Source organism: Pristiophorus japonicus, chromosome 10 (genome assembly GCF_044704955.1).
Source record: "Pristiophorus japonicus isolate sPriJap1 chromosome 10, sPriJap1.hap1, whole genome shotgun sequence".
In the NCBI taxonomy this organism is placed as follows: domain Eukaryota; kingdom Metazoa; phylum Chordata; class Chondrichthyes; family Pristiophoridae; genus Pristiophorus; species Pristiophorus japonicus.
Genome location: NC_091986.1, coordinates 19,082,920 through 19,101,181, shown reverse-complemented (window position 1 = coordinate 19,101,181; position 18,262 = coordinate 19,082,920).

The following is an 18,262-nucleotide window of genomic DNA, read 5'->3' as shown; positions in this document are numbered from 1 at the left end:
GTCTTCTTCTTTCTCTCTCGCTCTCCCTCTCTCTCTGTCTTTCTACCTCTCTTTCTCTGCATTTCTCTCTGTCTGTGCTTTTCTCCCTCTCTCTCTCTCTGTATTGTAATGTTTGTAGCTCCACACTGGATGTGAACATATTGTGTACTTCAACTGAAGAGTTAATAATAAACAGAACCAGGCTGTTCTGGAGGCTTCTGACAGAGCTTCCTGCCATGTTAGGAGCTGTGTGTGCTGTGCTCTGTGAAGATATCAAATTTGGCGATGAGATGGGACTTTTCGGATGATTTAAAGCTTAAATTTCGTTGGTGAAGGATTCAGCCAGCCGACAGAGAGACATTGGAAGTTTCTGTCTTTGGAAAAAGCTACAAAAATCCGAGGTAAAATACAGCACACGGTGTGAACAGCTAGAGATTAAAATGGCAGGTGTAATGGGACTTTTGGGTGAACATAGACATGACCGGGAATGTTTTAAAGCATATGTGTTTCACTGCAAATAACATAATTGAAGTTTCAGACAATGAAGTCCAGAACCGGGCTGTTTTGGAACGTAAGAGAGCGATCTTCTTATCGGAGGCGGGTCCGGCATTGTATGAAAGGCTGGTAAATCTGCTTGTGCCTGACGAGCCAAAGGACACAATGCTTAAAGAGATTTTAACAAAGCTGGAGCAGCATTATCACCCCAAGCCACTAGAAATTGCTGAAAGCTTTCGTTTCGGGATTCAGAACCAAAAGACTGATGAGTATATCAGTGATTACATCGTAGCATTAAAAAAGCTATGGATGCACTGTAATTTTGGAAACTTTCAAAACCGAGCATTACAGGATCGTTTTGTTTGTGGGGTGAAAAATGATGTGATCAGATGGAAGTTATTGACGACGGATGACTTAATTTTTGAGATTGCTTGTCAGACAGTGAGGTCGATGGGCATGGCTGAACAATATTCCTGAGAATTAAATAATAATTACGGTCGTCAGTCAACCGATGTAAACCACCTGCAGGTTCAAAGTAAAAGATGGTGGGGGCCCAAAGTCTCAGAAACTGAAAATTCTAACAGAGCGTCGAAGTCATGCTATAGGTGCCTGGGAAAACACATTGCTCAAAGTTGTCCATTCGTGAAGGCAGAGTGTTCCTTCTGCAAAAAGACTGGGCATTTGCGAAGGCATGCCGACTGAATGGTAAATCAGCGTTCAAAGCTATGAGTCCAGCGTTCAAAGCTATGAGTAGAAATTCCAAGAGACTACATAGCATAGAAGAAGAACAACAGGACGAGGAGATGTTAGAGTTAAACATCATCAGGAGCACGAGGTTAACTACAGCAATTCGGAAAGTATCAAAATCCAAATTACTGTTGCGGGATTCAAGATACCAATGGAAATCGACACAGGTGCATCCGTGAGTGTAGTACCAGAGTCACTGTACCTCGACAAATTGCGTGATTTCCAACTGGAGAAATCCAAGATAGAACTGCGAGGCTAGTCGGGAGAGAAAATTCATAGTCGTATCACCGTACCGGTGAAATATAAAGATCAATTTCAGAACTTGCCTCTAATACTCATAGTAGTGAAAGGAGACAAGCTTGTCTTACTAAGAAGAAATTGGTTGAGCTCACTGAAGCTGGATTAGAGTGAAATTTTCTGTATGGAAGCGAGATTTTCATCAACGGATGAAGTTATCAAGAAGTATCCGAAGGTGTTGTGCAAAATGGGCAGTCCGATCCAAGGCTTCAAGGCAAGTTTCAGAGTACAGAAGGACGCTAGATCCGTTTACTGCAAGCCACGTTCCGTACCATAGAACTCAAAAGACTAGAGACTAAGAACTTTATTTGTAAGATAGATCGATGCAATTGGGCTACACCCATTGTTGTTGTACCTAAGTCCGATGGTAAGGTAAGATTGTGTGATGATTATAAAGTAACCGTAAACCAGATTCTAGAGGGTAATGTCCCCAATACATTGCTGAATATAGAAGATTTGTTCACAACACTGACAGGTGGTCAGATCTTCTCAAAACTGGATCTTATGAATGCCTACTCGATGAGGAGTCCAAGTCATGTTTGAATATAAATACACATCGAGGACTATATCAATTTAATAGGCTACCGTTTGGAGTGTCTTCTGCCCCTGCCATATTCCAAGGGGTGATGAACCAGATTTTGCAAGGTATTGAAGGGGTAGTATGTTATTTGGATGACATACTAATTTCAGCACCAAATAGGCAAATTCATAATAACATATTGAATGAAGTCCTCAAACAGCTAGAGAAGCACAGATTACGAGTGTCTGCTCATAAGTGTGAGTTATTTAAAAACTCAGTGGAGTACTTAGGGTACAGAGTAGACAAAGATGGTTTACATCCGACCAAGGAAAAACTGGATGCAATCAGAAATGCATCCACTCCCAGGAATGTCACTGAACTTCGTTCATTCTTGGGTCTTTTGAACTATTATGGGAAGTTCCTACCAAATTTGGCTGCAGTATTACATTCACTGAATGAACTTTTGAAAAAACAGGTCCATTGGAAGTGGTCAAAAGAATGCGATACAGCATTCAAAGAGTGTAAAAGCAAATTGGTAGAGAGCACCATGTTAAGTTCACTATGACATATCTAAGGAGATTAAGCTAGCATGTGATGCCTCTCCATATGAAGTTGGGGCAGTGATCTCTCATGTATCATGTAGTGGGGCGGAGAGACCAATTGCTTTTGCTTCACGCACTCAGTGCCAGTGAGAGTAATTATGCACAAATTGAAAGGGAAGCTTTGGCATTAATTTTTGGGGTCAAGAAGTTTCACAAATACTTATATGGTCGTAAGTTTACCATCATTATGGACCATAACATTAGCTGCAGCCCGAATGCAGAGATGGGCTTTGATTTTGTCAGCATGTACATATGAAATTGAATACAGATGATCAGCTGATCACAGTAATGCTGATGCAATGTCTAGATTGCCTTCCGCATCACAAGTTACACCTGATAGGGAAGAAGTATTTTATTTTTTATACATTGATGAACTGCCAGTCACAGCTGAAGAGATTGGTAGAGCAACCAAACGTGACCCAGTGATGTCAAAGGTGTATGATTATATTGCAAATGGATGGCCAAACCAGGTAACAGACAAAGATACACATCCATTCTTCATTCGTAGGAATGAATTTTCAGTCGATAAAGATTGTATCATGTGGGGTGCAAGAGTGGTTATACCAAATAAATTCAGGTCCAAATTATTAGGAGACTTCCATGACCAGCACCTGGGAATGTGCTTGATCAAAAGTTTTGCATGCAGTTATTTATATCTTTATCAAGACCTGGCCACCATAGAGTACATCGTGAGTCAGTGTACAACATGTCAATCGGTAAGCAAGCAACCACCATCAATATCATTACAGCCATGGAAATGGCCTCCCAGGGTGTGGCAAAGGCTACATATCAATTTTGCTGAGTTATCAGGAAAACAATTGTTCATTGTGATTGATAGCCATTCGAAGTGGGTTGAGTTGTTCCCAATGTGGAAAATAACAAGTAAAACATTGGAAATTTTACAAAGATTATTTTCTTCATTTGGCCTCCCTGAAGAAATTGTTTCGGATAATGGACCACAATTTCGTTCAGAAGAATTTGCACAATTCACGAGCAAAATTGGTGTGAAACATACCAAGGTTCCACCTTACCATCCTGCTTCGAATGGTGCAGCAGAGCGCACTGTACAAATTGTAAAACGTGCCCTCATAAAACAAATGTTAGATCCAAATCCAAGGAAACAACAGTTGTCATTGGATCACAAATTGGCTAATTTTTTGATTACATATCGAAACACTCCTCATTCAACTACTGGTAGAACACCAGTAGAGTTGTTTCTCAAACGACAGCCACGAACCAGATTCTCGTTGTTAAAACCAAATTTGGCACAGTCCGTAGAAGAGACACAATTAAGATAGAAAGAGAATCATGATAGAGGTAGAGTAAAAGAGAGAAATGTGAAATTAAACCAGAAGGTAAGAGTGAAGAACCATCACCATAAATTATAAAAGTGGTTCCTAGGAAGAGTGGTGAAGATATGTGGTCCTCGCACATATTTGGTAAAGATGTTTGTTAATGGACAGATTAGGTTTGTTCATATTGATCATATTTCAGCTACAGACATGGAAGGAGTTGAAGATGGGAATGATTCAATTAGTTCTGACTCATCAGATAGTTTTGATATACCAGTAGCAAATCCTAAATCCAATGTACTGTAAACAAATCCAGGAGAGAATCAGAATGAAGTCTGAGTCCGAGTCAGGAAAACAAAGAGCCTGAAGTTAGAGTGAGTTCAAATGAAAATCAAGGAAATTCCATGGAGGAAAATGTTCCTCAGGATGAGCCTCGAATTAGTGTGAAATCGACACCAGGTTTGGAAGGTTCTGTTTGAGAGCAAAGGTATCCTCTTCGAAACAGAAAACAAGTGGTAAAGTTAAAGTTGTAAATATGGAAAAAAAATAAGACTATATCCTGTATTATGTATAAAAATGAAAGTTATGTATGATGTTTGTTTTAATAACTTCTTCATTGAGGAGGGAGAAGTGTAATGTCTGTAAGCTTGTAATGTTTGTTGCTCCACAATGTGGATGTGGACCTATTATGTACTGCAACTGCAGAGTTAATAATAAACAGAACCAGGCTGCTCTGGAGGCTTCCAACAGAGCTGCCTGCCATGTTAGGAGCTGTGTGTGCTCTGCTCTGTGAATATATCACATGTAACTTTCTCCCTCTCTCTCTCTCTGCCTTTCTCCATCTCTCTGTCTCTGTATCTTTCTCTATCTCTCTCTCTCTCTGCCTTTATCTCTCTCTCTCTATCTCTGCCTTTCTCTTTCTCTCTCTCTGTCTCGCTCTCTCTCCCTCTCTCTCTGCCTTTCTCCCTCTTTCTCTCCCTCTCTCTCCCTCTCTCCTTATATTGCTGCATCTCCTTTTCCCTGTTTTTCTCTTTTTATTGCTGCCTCTCTTTCTCTCTGCCTTTGCCTGCACATTTGTCTCCGCCTAAGAAACCTCCAACGGTGACGTTGTAGCAGGAGGTGGAGTGCCAACACAGCCCCCATGAAATGAGATAAAGGTTGCAGAGTCAAATCTGCGCTGAATTAAAAAAGCAAAGGCCGCGAGATCAGCAGTCGGGAGGTGCGTCGCTGAGGCGTGAGTCCGGGGTCGGCGAGAGGCCTATAAAGGCCACGAGATCAGCAGTCGGGAGGTGCGTCGCTGAGGCGTGAGTCCGGGGTCAGCGAGAGGCCTATAAAGGCCGCGAGTTCAGCAGTCAGGAGGTGCGTCGCTGAGGCGTGAGTCTGGGGTCGGCGAGAGGCCTATAAAGGTCGCGAGATCAGCAGTCGGGAGGTGCGTCGCTGAGGCGTGAGTCCGGGGTCGGCGAGAGGCCTATAAAGGCCGCGAGATCAGCAGTCAGGAGGTGCGTCGCTGAGGCGTGAGTCCGGGGTCAGTGAGAGGCCTATAAAGGCGAGCCTGTGCAGCTACAGGGAGTAGGCAAAAAAGAAGTAGAAAGAAACAGAAAGGTGACATCACAGCCAAGGTGGTAAGTGATTGGCTGGTGATTGGTTAGTAGTTTTTCTTTTTTCTCTCCTATAACAGTGAGTAACTTGTTAATATTGTTGTTGCTAATTTAAGTGTATCTAAGGGATAAGTCATGGCAGGAGAGCTCGGTCACGTGATATGCTCCTCCTGTACCATGTGGGAACTCAGGGACACTCCCGGTGTCCCTGATGACTACGTGTGCAGGACGTGTATCCGCCTCCAGCTCTTGACGGTTCGCGTTGCAGAATTGGAGCTGAGGGTGGATTTACTCTGGAGCATCCACGATGCTGAGAATGACGTGAGTAGCATGTGTAGCGAGTTGGTCTTACCGCAGGTGAAGAGTCCACAGCCAGATAGGTAATGGAAGACCAGCAGGAAGAGCAGTGCAAGGAAGCTAGTGCAGGGGTCCCCTGCGGTCATTCCCCTGCAAAACAGATACACCGCTTCGAGTACTGTTGAGGGGGATGACTCAACAGGGGAGGGCAGCAGCAGCCAAGTTCATGGCACCGTGGCTGGCTCTACTGCACAAGAGGGCAGGAAAAAGAGTGGGAGAGCGATAGTGATAGGGGATTCAATGGTAAGGGGAATAGATAGGCGGCCGCAACCGAGACTCCAGGATGGTATGTTGCCTCCCTGGTGCAAGGGTCAAGGATGTCTCGGAGTGGGTGCAGGTCATTCTGAAAAGGGAGGGTGAACAGCCAGTTGTCGTGGTGCACATTGGTATCAACGATATAGGTAAAAAAAGGGATGAGGTCCTACGAGACGAATTTAAGGTGCTCGGAGCAAAATTAAAATGTAGGACCTCAAAAGTAGCAATCTTGGGATTGCTACCAGTTCCACGAGCTAGTCAGAGTAGGAATCGTAGGATAGCTCAGATGAATACGTGGCTTGAGCAGTGGTGCAGCAGGGAGGGATTCAAATTCCTGGAGCATTGGAACCGGTTCTGGGGGAGGTGGCACCAGTACAAACCGGACGGTCTGCACCTGGGCAGGACTGGAACCAATGTCTTAGGGGGAGTGTTTGCTAGTGCTGTTGGGGAGGAGTTAAACTAATATGGCAGGGGGATGGGAACCAATGCAGGGAGACAGAGGGAAACAAAAAGGAGGCAAAAGCAAAAGACAGAAAGGAGATGAGGAAAAGTGGAGGGCAGAGAAACCCAAGGCAAAAAACAAAAAGGGCCACTGAATATAAAGGGGCTGCAGGAGGGGTCAAAACTAAAAATCATGGTTTAAAAACTAGGATTAAAACACTCTACCTAAACGCACGCAGCATTCGAAATAAAGTAAATGAGTTGACGGCACAAATCATTACAAATGGTTATGATTTGGTGGCCATTACAGAAACATGGTTGCAGGGTGGTCAAGACTGGGAATTAAACATACAGGTGTATCTGACAATTCGGAAAAATTGACAAGAAGGGAAAAGAGGTGGAGTAGCTCTGTTAATAAAGGGCAGTTGTGAGAGACGATATTGGCTCTAATGAACAAAATGTTGAATCATTGTGGGTGGAGATTAGAGATAGTAAGGGGAAAAAGTCACTGGTGGGCGTAGTTTATAGGCCCCCAAATAATAACTTCACGGTGGGGCGGACAATAATCAAGGGAATAATGGAGGCATGTGAAAAAGGAACTGCAGTAATCATGGGGGATTTTAACCTATATATCGATTGGTCAAATCAAATCACATGGGGTAGCCTTGAGGAGGAATTCAATTCATAGAATGCATACGGGATTGTTTCTTAGAACAGTATGTTATAGAACCTACAAGGGAGCAAGCTATCTTTGATCTGGTCCTGTGTAATGAGACAGGAATAATAAACATTCTCCTAGTAAAAGATCGTCTCGGAATGAGTGATCACAGTCTGGTTGAATTTGTAATACAGATTGAGGGTGAGGAAGTAGTGTCTCAAATGAGCATACAATGCTTAAACAAAGGGGACTACAGTGGGATGAGGGCAGAGTTGGCTAAAGTAGACTGGAAACGCGGACTACAATTGAGGAACAGTGGAGGACCTTTAAGGAGCTCTTTCATAGTGCTCAACAAAAATATATTCCAGTGAAAAAGAAGGGCGGTAAGAGAAGGGATAACCAGCCATGGATAACCAAGGAAATAAAGGAGAGTATCAAATTAAAAACCAATGCATATAAGGTGGCCAAGGTTAGTGGGAAACTAGAAGATTGGGAAAATTTTAAGCGACAGCAAAGAATGACTAAGAAAGCAATAAAGAAAGGAAAGATAGATTGCAAAAGTAAACTTGCGCAAAACATAAAAACAGATAGTAAAAGCTTTTACCGATATATAAAATGGAAAAGAGTGACTAAAGTAAATGTTGGTTCCTTAGAAGATGAGAAGGGGGATTTAATAATGGGAATTGTGGAAATGGCTGAGACCTTAAACAATTATTTTGCTTCGGTCTTCACAGTGGAAGACACAAAAACCATGCCAAAAATTGCTGGTCACGGGACTGTGGGAAAGGAAGACCTTGAGACAATCACTATCACTAGGGGGGTAGTGCTGGATAGGCTAATGGGACTCAAGATAGACAAGTCCCCTGGTCCAGATGAAATGCATCCCAGGGTATTAAAAGAGATGGCGGAAGTTATAGCAGATGCATTCGTTATAATCTACCAAAATTCTCTGGACTCTGGGGAGGTACCAGCGGATTGGAAAGCAGCTAATGTAACGCCTCTGTTTCAAAAAGGGGGCAGACAAAAGGCAGGTAACTATAGGCCGGTTAGTTTAATATTTGTTGTGGGGAAAATGCTTGAAGCTATCATTAAGGACAAAATAGCAGGACATCTAGATAGGAATAGTGCAATCAAGCAGACGCAACATGGATTCATGAAGGGGAAATCATGTTTAACTAATTTCCTGGAATTCTTTGAGGATATAATGAGCGTGGTGGATAGAGGTGTACCGATGGATGTGGTGTATTTAGATTTCCAAAAGGCATTCAATAAGGTGCAACAGAAAAGGTTACTGCAAAAGATAAAGGTACGTGGAGTCAGAGGAAAAGTATTAGCATGGATCGATAATTGGCTGGCTAACAGAAAGCAGAGAGTCGGAATAAATGGGTCCTTTTCGGGTTGGAAATCGGTGGTTAGTGGTATGCCACAGGGATCGGTGCTGGTACCACAACTGTTTACAATATACATAGATGACCTTGAAGAGGGAACAGAGTGTAGTGTAACAAAATTTGCAGATGACACAAAGATTAGTGGGAAAGCGGGTTGTGTAGAGGACACAGAGAGGCTGCAAAGAGATTTAGATAGGTTAAGCGAATGGCCTAAGGTTTGGCAGATGGAATACAATGTTGGAAAATGTAAGGTCATCCACCTTGGGGAAAAAAAACAGTAAAAGGGAATATTATTTGAATGGGAGAAATTACAACATGCTGCGGTTCAGAGGGACCTGGGGGTCCTTGTGCATAAATCCCAAAAAGTTAGTTTGCAGGTGCAGCAGGTAATCAGGAAGGCAAATGGAATGTTGGCCTTCGTTGCGAGAGGGATGGAGTACAAAAGCAGGGTGGTCCTGCTGCAACTGTACAGGGTATTGGTCAGGCCGCACCTGGAGTACTGCGTGCAGTTTTGGTCACCTTACTTAAGGAAGGATATACTAGCTTTGGAAGGGCTACAGAGACGATTCACTAGGCTGATTCCGGAGATGAGGGGGTTACCTTATGATGATAGATTGAGTAGACTGGGTCTTTACCCGTTGGAGTTCAAAGGATGAGGGGTGATCTTATAGAAACATTTAAAATCATGAAAAGGATAGACAAGATAGAGGCAGAGAGGTTGTTTCCACTGGTCAGGGAGACTAGAACTAGGGGGCACAGCCTCAAAATACGGGGGAGAAGGGGGAGAAGAAAGAAAGAAAGAAAGAAAGAAAGAAAGAAAGAAAGAAAGAAAGTCCATCCTGCCTTGTGAATCCCCTTGCCCTTAATTCCACATTTGGTGGAGGTGGGAGGGTATATGGGTTATTGAGTGGAGGGATTTAAACACAAGGATGGAAATGTTACATTTGAGGCATTGGGGTAACAGGAGCCAATGTTGGTTTGCAAGGACAAAAGTAATGGACGAGCAGGATTTGGTGCAGGATAGGGCACATACACACACAACATTTGTGGCAGGATCCAAAGATGATGGCTTTGATCCAAGTGCTTAACTGAAGGAAATTACAGGTCACCCAAGACTGTTGAAATTGGCCTCATCTGCACCTCCCATTAGCACCTCCAGGGGGCGCTAACGGGGCACAAATCAGTTTTCACCCAGGCGATCGCTCCCAAGAGAATTGGCCTCTGGTTTCTTGGAGGCACTACCAGATACCAGCCTGCTCCTGCTAACGTCATTGCCGTGTACACGGCCTTGTTACTGGCGGCCCCCAATAAATTCCGTCTCTCCCCCTCGGGTACTGCCTGGCACTGATGAAATCTTCAGCTGCAGCTGGCGAGTTGCAGGAAGGAGACAGCTGGAGAAGCGCTATTTAAAGGCTTTTCTGTCGGGCATTATTATTTGCAGCTTGCTGACAGATAGGCAGAGTGCCTGTTGCAAGTATTGTAGCAGTTTTCACCTCAAGGACTGTTCTGGCTCTTAACATAAGAACATAAGAACATAAGAACTAGGAACAGGAGTAGGCCATCTAGCCCCTCGAGCCTGCTCCGCCATTCAACAAGATCATGGCTGATCTGGCCGTGGACTCAGCTCCACTTACCCGCCCGCTCCCCGTAACCCTTAATTCCCTTATTGGTTAAAAATCTATCTATCTGTGATTTGAATACATTCAATGAGCTAGTCTCAACTGCTTCCTTGGGCAGAGAATTCCACAGATTCACAACATAGGAAGAGGTTATCCGTCTTGTTTTATTTAAAGTGGCTGATCCCAGGGAATTCCAAAATTGGGGTAGATTAGTCCAATAGTGTAAAATGGGTGCTCGCAAATCAGCAGCCCGTTTTACATGTCTCCCGATTGTAGTCAATGGAAAATGGTGAGAAATGTATAATGAGTGGCTGATCCGATATCCCTCATTTTACACTGGCGCTCGAAGTCTCAATCTACCCAAATGCTTCAATGTCTTTGTTATTTATTGAAATAAGGGGTAATGCTGTAATGGTAACCTTTTCTTGCACTGTAACTTATTTCCTCCAACTAACTATAGGCAATTCAATAGGGAATTTAACTGTAACAATAGTAATGTGATAGTGAGGAAAATTAACCTTCACTGGTGACTTCTCGGACTTGGAGGCTGAAAATCTCCATAACAGTGGTGGTGCATGTTATGTATGGGGAAAGACTCAGACTGAACACTGTGAGCTCAAAGTAAAGTGTGACCTTAGTCTTTTATTACAGGCCTCCAGAGTGCCTCTCCAACCTGTGAGCCCTCCTTAAATATCTGTGCTCCCAAGGGATTATGGATCCCTTGGGATGCCAGGGGATGAGCCCTCTGGTGGCTGTACAGAGTAAATACAAGTTTACATATATAACAACACTTCCCCCCCCAAAGTCAGCAGTGTAAATATTTACAATGTGAGTCGATCTGGGGCCCTTCTTGCCCTGGTTGATCGTCTCGGTGTGAAAGCTGGTATAGTTGAATCATTTGTTGGGTCCTCGCTGGGCTGCTGTGTAGCTGGCCTTGCTGGGCTGCCTGGTGTGTTGGGCCCTGCTGGGTTGCTGTGGATGATGGGTTCTGCTTCAAGGTCAACCGTGGTGCTGGTTGCCACTGGTGTGTATGTTGGGGGATCAAAAAAGGTAGGGTCCAAGGTGGGTTGCTCAGGATAGTCCATGAATCTGAGTTTGATTTGGTTCAAGTGTTTCCGGTGAATGAGTCCATTTGAAAGTTTGACCCGAAACACCCTGCTCCCCTCTTTAGCCACGACAGTGCCAGGAAGCCACTTGGGACTTTGTCCATAATTCAATACAAATATAGGATCATTGATTTCAATCTCGCGTGACACATTTGCGCTATCATAGTATTTACTTTGTTGAAGCCGCCTGCTCTCTACCTGTTCATGTAGATCAGGTTGAACTAATGAGAACCTTGTCTTAAGTGCTCTTTTCATGAACAGTTCAGCAGGTGGAATCCCAGTGAGCGAGTGGGGTCTCATGTGGTAGCTAAGCAGGACTCGGGATAGGCGAGTCTGCAGTGAGTCTTCAGTTACCCTCTTCAAGCCTTGCTTGATGGTTTGCACTGCTCTCTCTGCCTGACCATTGAACGCTGGTTTGAACGGGGCAGATGTGACATGTTTGATCCGGTTACCGGTCATGAATTCTTTGAACTCAGCACTGATAAAACATAGCCCGTTGTCGCTCACCAGGACATCGGGTAGGCCGTGTGTGGCAAACATGGCCCGCAGGCTTTCAGTAGTGGCTGCGAATGTTCCAACCAACATTATCTCACATTCAATCCACTTGGAGTACGCATCTACAAACAAAAGGAACATTTTACCCAAGAACGGGCCTGCATAGTCGATATGTACTCTAGACCATGGTTTGGAAGGACAAGACCATAAACTTAGCGGCGCTTCCCTGGATACATTGCTTAACTGCGAGCATGTATTACATCTGTGAACGCAGGACTCTAAGTCTGCATCGATACCGGGTCCCCACACATGGGACCTGGCTGTCACTTTCATCATTAAGAGGCCTGGGTGGGTATTGTGGAGGTCATTGATGAAAGTGTCTCTGCACTTCTTGGGAACCACTACACAATTTCCACACAGAAGGCAGTCTGCCTGTATGGATGTTTCATCTTTGCACCGCTGGAACGGCTTTACCTCTTCCTGCATTTCCACTGGGACACTGGACCAGCTCCCGTGAAGCACACAGCTTTTGACTAGGGATAATAAGGGGTTCTGGCTCATCCAGATTTTGATCTGCCATGCAGTGACGGGTGATTGCTCACTCTCAAATGCTTCCGTAACTTTGGGTAAATCTGCGGGCTGCACCATTTCCATCCCCGTGGTGGGCAATGGCAGTCTACTGAGAGCATCGGTGCAGTTTTCTGTGCCTGGCCTGTGGCGGATGGCATAGTTATATGCGGACAACGTGAGCGCCCATCTCTGGATGTGGACTGATGCTTTGGTATTTATCCCTTTACCCTATGAGTGGCATATGCTCAGTTTTCAATTCGAATTTTAGCCCAAACAGATATTGATGCATTTTCTTTACCCTATAGACACACACTAACGCTTCTTTCTCAATCATGCTGTAGGTTCTCTCAGCCTTAGACAGAGTCCTGGATGCATAAGCAACTGGTTGCAGTTTCTGAAATCATTAGCTTGTTGCAATACACACCCGATGCTGTATGACGACGCATCACATGCTCGTACCAAACACTTATATGAGAAGTGGGAGTCGAGAGAGGCAGCGGCCTATAAAAGGCTCAGCAGTCCGGGGAGCGTCGAGAGAGGCGGGAGTCGAGAGAGGCAGCGGCCTATAAAAGGCTCAGCAGTCCGGGGAGCGTCGAGAGAGGCAGCGGCCTATAAAAGGCTCAGCAGTCCGGGGAGCGTCGAGAGAGGCGGGAGTCGAGAGAGGCAGCGGCCTATAAAAGGCTCAGCAGTCCGGGGAGCGTCGAGAGAGGCAGCGGCCTATAAAAGGCTCAGCAGTCCGGGGAGCGTCGAGAGAGGCGGGAGTCGAGAGAGGCAGCGGCCTATAAAAGGCTCAGCAGTCCGGGGAGCGTCGAGAGAGGCAGCGGCCTATAAAAGGCTCAGCAGTCCGGGGAGCGTCGAGAGAGGCGGGAGTCGAGAGAGGCAGCGGCCTATAAAAGGCTCAGCAGTCTGGGGAGCGTCGAGAGAGGCGTACTTGTGCAGCTCCAGCTGAGAGAAGTCAAAAAAGAAGTAGAAAGAAATCAAAAGGTGGTAAGTGATTGGCTGCTGATTGGTGAGTAGTTTTTCTTTTTCTTTATTAGTCAGTAACTTTTAACATTGTTGTCGGCAATTTAAGTGTATCTAAGGGTTAAGTCATGGCAGGACAGCTCGGTCACGTGATATGCTCCTCCTGTACCATGTGGGAACACGGGGACAACACCAGTGTCCCTGACGACTACATGTGCGGGAAGTGTGTCCACCTCCGGCTACTGACGATCCGCGTTGCGGAGTTGGAGCTGAAGGTGGATTCACTCTGGAGCATCCACGATGCTGAGAATGACGTGAGTATCACCTGTAGCGAGTTGGTCTTACCGCAGGAAAAGGGTCCACAGCCAGCGAGGGAATGGAAGACCAGCAGGAAGAGTAGTGCAAGGAAGGTAGTGCAGGGGGCCCCTGTGGTCATCCCACTGCAAAACAGATACACTGCTTTGAGTACTGTTGAGGGGGATGACTCATCAGGAGCGGGCAGCAGCAGCCAAGGTCATGGCACCGTGGCTGGCTCTGTTGCACAGGAGGGCAGGAAAAAGAGTGGGCGAGTGATAGTGATAGGGGATTCAATTGTAAGGGGAATAGATAGGCGTTTCTGCGGCCGCAACCGAGACTCCAGGATGGTATGTTGCCTCCCTGGTGCAAGGGTCAAGGATGTCTCGGAGCGGGTGCAGGACATTCTAAAAAGGGAGGGAGAACAGCCAGTTGTCGTGGTGCACGTTGGTACCAATGACATAGGTAAAAAAAGGGATGAGTTCCTACGAAATGAATTTAAGGAGCTAGGAGCTAAATTAAAAAGTAGGACCTCAAAAGTAGTAATCTCGGGATTGCTACCAGTGCCACGTGCTAGTCAGAGTAGGAATCGCAGGATAGCTCAGATGAATACGTGGCTTGAAACATAGAAACATAGAAACATAGAAAATAGGTGCAGGAGTAGGCCATTCGGCCCTTCTAGCCTGCACCGCCATTCAATGAGTTCATGGCTGAACATTCAACTTCAGTACCCCATTCCTGCTTTCTCGCCATACCCCTTGATCCCCCTAGCAGTAAGGACCTCATCTAACTCCTTTTTGAATATATTTAGTGAATTGGCCTCAACAACTTTCTGTGGTAGAGAATTCCACAGGTTCACCACTCTCTGGGTGAAGAAGTTCCTCCGCATCTCGGTCCTAAATGGCTTACCCCTTATCCTTAGACTGTGACCCCTGGTTCTGGACTTCCCCAACATTGGGAACATTCTTCCTGCATCTAACCTGTCTAACCCCGTCAGAATTTTATATGTTTCTATGAGCAATGGTGCAGCAGGGAGGGATTCAAATTCCTGGGGCATTTGAACCGGTTCTGGGGGAGGTGGGACCAGTACAATCCGGACGGTCTGCACCTGGGCAGAATCGGAACCAATGTCCTCGGGGGAGTGTTTGCCAGTGCTGTTGGGGAGGAGTTAAACTAATATGGCAGGGGGATGGGAGCCAATGCAGGGAGATAGAGGGAAACAAAAAGGAGACAAAAACAAAAGACAGAAAGGAGATGAGGAAAAGTGGAGGACAGAGAAACCCAAGGCAAAGAACAAAAAGGGCCATTGTACAGCAAAATTCTAAAAGGACAGAGGGTGTTAAAAAAACAAGCCTAAAGGCTTTGTGTCTTAATGCAAGGAGTATTCGCAATAAGGTGAATGAATTAACTGTGCAAATAGATGTTAACAAATATGATGTGATTGGGATTACGGAGACGTGGCTCCAGGATGATCAGGGCTGGGAACTCAACATCCAGGGGTATTCAACATTCAGGAAGGATAGAATAAAAGGAAAAGGAGGTGGGGTAGCATTGCTGGTTAAGGAGGAGATTAAGGCAATAGTTAGGACGGACATTAGCTTGGATGATGTGGAATCTGTATGGGTAGAGCTGCAGAACACCAAAGGGCAAAAAACGTTAGTGGGAGTTGTGTACAGACCTCCAAACAGTAGTAGTGATGTTGGGGAGGGCATCAAACAGGAAATTAGGGATGCGTGCAATAAAGGTGCAGCAGTTATAATGGGTGACTTTACTATGCACATAGATTGGGCTAACCAAACTGGAAGCAATACGGTGGAGGAGGATTTTCTGGAGTGCATAAGGGATGGTTTTTTAGACCAATATGTCGAAGAACCAACTAGGGGGGAGGCCATCTTAGACTGGGTGTTATGTAATGAGAGAGGATTAATTAGCAATCTCGTTGTGCGAGGCCCCTTGGGGAAGAGTGACCATAATATGGTGGAATTCTGCATTGGGATGGAGAATGAAACAGTTAATTCAGAGACCATGGTCCAGAACTTAAAGAAGGCTAACTGTGAAGGTATGAGGTGTGAATTGGCTGGGATGGATTGGCGAATGATGCTTAAGGGGTTGACTGTGGATGGGCAATGGCAGACATTTAGAGACCGCATGGATGAACTACAACAATTGTATATTCCTGTCTGGCATAAAAATAAAAAAGGGAAGGTGGCTCAACCGTGGCTATCAAGGGAAATCAGGGATAGTATTAAAGCCAAGGAAGTGGCATACAAATTGGCCAGAAATAGCAGCGAACCTGGGGACTGGGAGAAATTTAGAACTCAGCAGAGGAGGACAAAGGGTATGATTAGGGCAGGGAAAATGGAGTATGAGAAGAAGCTTGCAGGGAACATTAAGACGGATTGCAAAAGTTTCTATAGATATGTAAAGAGAAAAAGGTTAGTAAAGACAAACGTAGGTCCCCTGCAGTCAGAATCAGGGGAAGTCATAACGGGGAACAAAGAAATGGCGGACCAATTGAACAAGTACTTTGGTTCGGTATTCACGAAGGAGGACACGAACAACCTTCCGGTTATAAAAGGGATCGGGGGGTCTAGTAAGGAGGAGGAACTGAGGGAAATCCTTATTAGCCGGGAAATTGTGTTGGGGAAATTGATGGGATTGAAGGCCGATAAATCCCCAGGGCCTGATGGACTGCATCCCAGAGTACTTAAGGAGGTGGCCTTGGAAATAGTGGATGCGTTGACAGTCATTTTCCAACATTCCATTGACTCTGGATCAGTTCCCATGGAGTGGAGGGTAGCCAATGTAACCCCACTTTTTAAAAAAGGAGGGAGAGAGAAAACAGGGAATTATAGACCGGTCAGCCTGACATCGGTAGTGGGTAAAATGATGGAATCAATTATTAAGGATGTCATAGCAGTGCATTTGGAAAGAGGTGACATGATATGTCCAAGTCAGCATGGATTTGTGAAAGGGAAATCATGCTTGACAAATCTTCTGGAATTTTTTGAGGATGTTTCCAGTGGAGTGGATAAGGGAGAACCAGTTGATGTGGTATATTTGGACTTTCAGAAGGCGTTCGACAAGGTCCCACACAAGAGATTGATGTGCAAAGTTAGAGCACATGGGATTTGGGGTAGTGTACTGACATGGATTGAGAACTGGTTGTCAGACAGGAAGCAAAGAGTAGGAGTAAATGGGTACTTTTCAGAATGGCAGGCAGTGACTAGTGGGGTACCGCAAGGTTCTGTGCTGGGGCCCCAGCTGTTTACACTGTACATTAATGATTTAGATGAGGGGATTAAATGTAGTATCTCCAAATTTGCGGATGACACTAAGTTGGGTGGCAGTGTGAGCTGCGAGGAGGATGCTGTGAGGCTGCAGAGCGACTTGGATAGGTTAGGTGAGTGGGCAAATGCATGGCAGATGAAGTATAATGTGGATAAATGTGAGGTTGTCCACTTTGGTGGTAAAAACAGAGAGACAGACTATTATCTGAATGGTGACAGATTAGGAAAAGGGGAGGTGCAAAGAGACCTGGGTGTCATGGTACATCAGTCATTGAAGGTTGGCATGCAGGTGCAGCAGGCGGTTAAGAAAGCAAATGGCATGTTAGCCTTCATAGCAAGGGGATTTGAGTACAGGGGCAGGGAGGTGTTGCTACAGTTGTACAGGGCATTGGTGAGGCCACACCTGGAGTATTGTGTACAGTTTTGGTCTCCTAACCTGAGGAAGGACATTCTTGCTATTGAGGGAGTGCAGCGAAGGTTCACCAGACTGATTCCCGGGATGGCGGGACTGACCTATCAAGAAAGACTGGATCAACTGGGCTTGTATTCACTGGAGTTCAGAAGAATGAGAGGGGACCTCATAGAAACATTTAAAATTCTGACGGGGTTAGACAGGTTAGATGCAGGAAGAATGTTTCCAATGTTGGGGAAGTCCAGAACCAGAGGTCACAGTCTAAGGATAAGGGGTAAGCCATTTAGGACCGAGATGCGGAGGAACTTCTTCACCCAGAGAGTGGTGAACCTGTGGAATTCTCTACCACAGAAAGTTGTTGAGGCCAATTCACTAAATATATTCAAAAATGAGTTAGATGAGGTCCTTACTACTAGGGGGATCAAGGGGTATGGCGAGAAAGCAGGAATGGGGTACTGAAGTTGAATGTTCAGCCATGAACTCATTGAATGGCGGTGCAGGCTAGAAGGGCCGAATGGCCTACTCCTGCACCTATTTTCTATGTTTCTATGTTTCATACAACACAAGCAATTTGTTCGAGCATAACAATTTTCTCACTTTTACAAAGGCATTTTCTTGGCTTTTGCCCCAAACCCATTCATCTCCTTTTCATAGTAAGACATGCAGTGGTTCTAACAGTGTGCTGAGACCCAGTACGACATTACCAATGTAGTTCAGGAGTCCCAGAAACAACCGCAGCTCCATCACGTTCTGTGGCCTCGATGCGTTCTCGATCGTCTCTGTCTTCGCGTTGGTGGATCTGATGCCGTCTGCTGCAATCCACCTTCCCAAGAACTCCACTTCAGGTGCCAGGGAAACACACTTTGTGCATTTTAACCTGAGCC